At 42.1% G+C, this 4,774-nt stretch overlaps 1 protein-coding gene across 4 annotated transcripts in view; it reads right to left on the reverse strand.

Annotated features, from left to right (window-relative positions):
- MORF4L2 (mortality factor 4 like 2) overlaps positions 1 to 4,438 on the reverse strand; it is a 13,682-nt gene extending 9,244 nt beyond the window's left edge. The window contains exons 1-3 of one of the 4 annotated variants that reach the window (XM_012645141.1): positions 4,273 to 4,307; positions 3,246 to 3,339; positions 1,517 to 1,606 (exon numbers count right to left, since the gene is read on the reverse strand). The gene's annotated coding sequence lies outside the window, so the exon portion shown is untranslated. Of the gene's footprint in view, positions 1 to 1,516; positions 1,607 to 2,952; positions 3,188 to 3,245; positions 3,340 to 4,272 lie in introns of those variants that run through there. The other 3 variants (XM_012645150.1, XM_012645133.1, XM_012645126.1) reach the window with 3 other exon arrangements.
- Positions 4,439 to 4,774: the final 336 nt, after the last annotated feature.

Raw genomic sequence — 4,774 nt, forward strand, 5'->3', positions numbered from 1 at the left:
TAATAAAATACATATATTTAAAATTCACACTGACTTTCTGATCTATTCTTACCCATAGATTTCACATATGGCTTGAATTTTCAGTTAATCATCATTGTGTATCATATACTTTGTAGGCATACCATTCAGACTGGGTTCCCTCCCTCCCGCTAGGTTCTGCCCATCCTCAGAGGCTCAGGTCAAGGTCCTTTTCCTTCTTGAGGCTTTCTCTGTTTCAGGTTACACTGGCCTTTCCTTTCTCTGAGCTCCTATTGGTCCAACAGTCCACCTCCCTACCTTTAGCTGGTAATCATTCTCTAAATGGCCCCATGTAAAGGGGTTTTGTGTTTACCCATCTAATGCATCTCTTCCACCAGGGCAGTGCCCTCCTCTGAAACCTAGTTTTCAGAAGGGAGAAAAATAAGAAGGAAAATATATTGACTCCTGAAAAAATGTAGCTGTCAAGAGATTAAAAAAACCTTCATTTATCTCCTCGTGCAAGCAATAGGCCATTTGGAAATCAGACTCCAAATGTTAACATCTTTTGTGTACGTGTTTGTCACAAGTAAGTGTGAATAACATCTCCTACGGTTTGTTAGAATAAACCTTTAAATGCACATACACCATGTCAGTTGCATCAATATCAATTTTCTCTTCTGGATCGTGAAACATTTCCTTTATGTTTAACAGGTCTTTTTTTTTTTTTTTTAAGTCTGAGACAAAGAAGGAATGATATAAAAGCTGTTAACAGACCGAATACGGTCTGATCTGTTAGCTAAAATTATAGTTCCTGGAAATTCCCTTATAAATAAACAGGATCAATATACTTAAAACCTTTCTAGATTGTTAGGACAAGCCAGAAGTCATAATTTCAGAATTCAGTTCTAGTGGTAACTGCTGCTTCTGGAAAATCAGAGAAACCAACAGTATTAATTTTTTTTCTTTTTACAATTCCAAAAAGGGATTATCCAATGCTTTTAAAAGCATATGTATGTGTAAAACACGATGTATCGGTACTAAGAGCCATAATTATTATCAAAGCAAGCACTTATACGTGCTAGGCACTGTCCTGGTACTTTTAATGTAATCCCCTCAACAATCCTATGAAGTAGGAACTATTCTTATCATCTCTGTTTTATGTATGATGAAACTTAGGTATAAAATGAGTAAGTATCTTGCCCAGGATCACACAGTTAAGTGGCAGAGCCAGGATTTAAATTTAGGAAGTCAGTATTTGCTCTAAACCACTAAACTATGCTGTACATGGGATGCTCCAAAGAAAACCAATACAATATATGGATCTGTGGAACTCCTACAGGGGATCAATTGCTGTATCTTTCTTAAAGGGATGTAAGATTACACAGCTCTCTGTTGCTTATGCACTTTGTATACTGAAAGTATCAATGAATTTAGCTCCAACCTTCCCTTCTCAGAACTTAGAGCACTTATTAATCTTCAAAATATTCCTGGACAGTTAGGAAGGTTATGTGGTGTTATCTTGTTTGAGAACTGAGGCCAGCAGAAGGGAAGCACTTACCCAAGATTCTGTAATCAGGGATGGTTCTGCAATCAGGATCAGATCTCCTGATCCTTACTGTACAGCAAACTTAGCTTTTCTGATGGTGACCTAGAAGGTCAAACAAAAGGACAGGGAAGGACATAAAATAAAAAAATATGAGATGATGTTTTTCTTTTCCATTAGTCAACACAATCTTATCACACATAAAGGACATTAAAGCTGATAAATAATGTGTTTCTTTTTCCTTTCTTGTGGCTATTATTTTCAAATTGATTGTACATATAATTTTTGACAAATTAATTTGTAGGTTTTTAAAAAAACTTCTTATTAAGGATGATTTCAAATGAATAAAAATGTGAAGGAAATATTATAAGCCTAGAAGAATCCATCATCCAGCTTCAACAATTACCAACTGAAGGCCATCTTGTTTCATCTATAACCCCACCCACTGCTCCCCCTCTCCGATTTTTATTTTAAGCTCATGGAATAGCAGACTTCTGTATTTTATTATGGAAAATTTCAAACACATATCAAGAAAAACTAATATAAGGAACCCCATATGTCTATCACTCAGATTAAACGATTATTAATTTAGGGCCAGTTTTGTTCCCTCTGTACCCCTCCCCATTTCCCCCTACCGCTGAGATTATTTAGAAGCAAATCTTAGTCATCAACGTATTTTGAAGCCAATCCCAGACATATTATTTAATCCGTATTTGCGTATGTCTCTACAAAAAAAGACAATTCAAAAAAAAACCACGATACCACTATAACGCCTAAAAAAATTGACATCAAGTCCTAAAAAAGCATCAAATATCGAATACGTGTTCAAATTTTCCCGATGCGTCTTAATCAGATTTTTACAGTTGGTGTGTTCGATTCAGGATCCAAACAAGGCCTACTCATCGCATGTGGTTTATCTCTAGCTCGCTCTCGTTCTCCATCTCCCTTTCAACCCCCCCCCCGCCTTTTTAACTTTTCAATATGGGAAAATTCCAATCTCTGCTATTTTGAGGTAATACCCAGATAGCAAATTATTTCATCGGTAAAAATCGATTTATCTCTTTCATATTCTTTCTTCTAGAGAAGAAGTTGATGGGCAGAAAAGGCACTATAATGAGCGAAATCACGTAATTTATAATTTTTCTTATTTTGTTACGCAGATATTTATTTCCATAACAATAGCTAATATCTTCGGTAGCCAGGCTTCCTATTACGTGCGTTATACGCACTATTATACATTATACGTCTCTGAGGTAGATACTATTATTATCACCGTTTTACAAACATGGAAACCGAGACACAGAAAGAACAGAAGCCTTGCCCGAGCAGGGCGTTGGCGAGCAAGAATTTGAATCCAGCTCTGTCCGCTTGTGAAGCCACTAGCTAATCCTATCTATACACGACAAGAAGACGAAATCATCGACCCTTTCTCCCCGCCCCCACCCCGAAACCTGAAACGAGAATCCAGTTCTTCTCAGCAGCCGACGTGTGATCACTGCCGTTCCTCCAACCGCCATAGTAAAGCCAGGTTTCTCTGGCAACTGATATCCATAGGCAGACACGTCACCCTGGAGGCGGGTGTATGCCCTTCAGCCAATCACAATCGCCTCGTCTAAGTTTTAGAATGTTCCATGCCCAAATGATTGGATGCCCGCCCCCACGTCAGCAGTGACACTTCGCCGCAGTAAAGGCGGGTGCTAGCAACCTGCTTCTTCACGGTTAAGGCCTAAAACAAGCCAATCACCTTTCTCCTTTGGTGCGGATTTCAGCCAATGACGTCCGTCCTCTTAGGTCCTTAGCCCGCCCTTCAAAAGCGCGACAGCCGTTGGGTCATAAGTCTATAGGGCAGAATGTTCACGTGGCCTATTTTCACGACCCAGAGTTCCCCTGACCAGAGGTTCCCCCTCCCCCCCCCGCCAAAAAAGGGAGGCATTATGGGTTTGTGTCTCCCCCCCACCCCCACTGGGAGAGGAAGTGTCTACGTGGCCTGCGGAAATAGGATAGGCGGAAATGAGCTAAGGTTCCCGCGAGTGGGGAAGCGCTAGGTCAAATCTAGGGCCACGCCCCCGGGGCTGTTGCGCAACTCTTGGAGCAGGGGGAAAAAAAGGCGCAGTGGGGATTTTAATGGCCGTGCGAGTGGGGGTAGTGAGTGCCACGGGTGCATGGCATTAGAACCAGGGTGCAAGTGCGCGAGCAAGCTCGCGTGGCCTACGGGTCGGGGCGTGAACGCGCACCAGCCCTCGTGGCGCTGGAGGTGGTGGGTGTGCGCAGGCGTGCGCTCCTGGCGTTGGGACTGGTGAGAGTGCGCGCGCGCGCTCGCGATGGTGGGGGGGGTGGGCTGCTCTAATCAGGTTCTCTACTTCTGTATTATGTTTAAAAGCTATTCTAATGAAAAGGAAAATAATTAAATAATTGGGCAAGGCGACCATTAACGCAAAGGGGCATTGTTAGAAATATGTTGTTCTTCCCTACTGATTTAATTTTAGACCCTAAATATACACTTTCTTCCTACGCTCTGTGCCAAAATCCTGTTCTAACCCACAGCCCTCCGATGGTTAAGAGCCAACCCCCCTATCCCCACATTAGCAGCTCCAAGGGGCGGCTTCTTTCAAGTTACCCAGTATCCACCCTCCTCTCCTTCCCGACCCCCCCCCCAAGTTGCGTGCAATTTTCCTGGCACAAATATAATTTTCTGTGGAGACTATCTGTATATGACAGCCTTCCTCTCCGCTAGGGACTCTGAATTTCTATGGAGGCTGAGGCTCACTTACCTTCTCCTGATCTCCGTGCACAGTGCCCTTCTGCAGGCAAATGCGCACTCGGTTAGTTTTCCAGAAAGTTCTCTGGGTGAGGTTTATACCTCTGGAGTCTGCCACTAGATGCCGCCAAATCCCAGCAAAGGATTGGCTGTTTGGTCCCTGGGATTATGGGATTTTTGTTCCCCTTCCCCCCATTCTGATTTGCTGAACTCTCTAAACGAGCTATAGGGATCATGTATATGTTTCATTCTTAGGGAAAAGTACAATCAACTTATGTAAAGAGCCATATTAGGCAGGGGACTGTGTCCCAATGTCCAAATATTTTTGCTCATTTTGTTCTTTCTTATTGAAAAAAAAAATTTTCCCTCTCCATCCCTCTCCTTTTGTCCTTGTCTTTTTCAGTCAAAGAGTTAATGAATGATCCCAGGCACTGATGCTGATGAAGATATTTTGTCAGTCAGTAAAGGTAGAAAAGAACTCAGAGGTAAAACTTGGACCTTCTTGAAAACTGTTC

The sequence above is a fragment of the Propithecus coquereli genome, unplaced genomic scaffold, assembly GCF_000956105.1.
Source record: "Propithecus coquereli isolate 6110/MARCELLA unplaced genomic scaffold, Pcoq_1.0 Scaffold104, whole genome shotgun sequence".
In the NCBI taxonomy this organism is placed as follows: domain Eukaryota; kingdom Metazoa; phylum Chordata; class Mammalia; order Primates; family Indriidae; genus Propithecus; species Propithecus coquereli.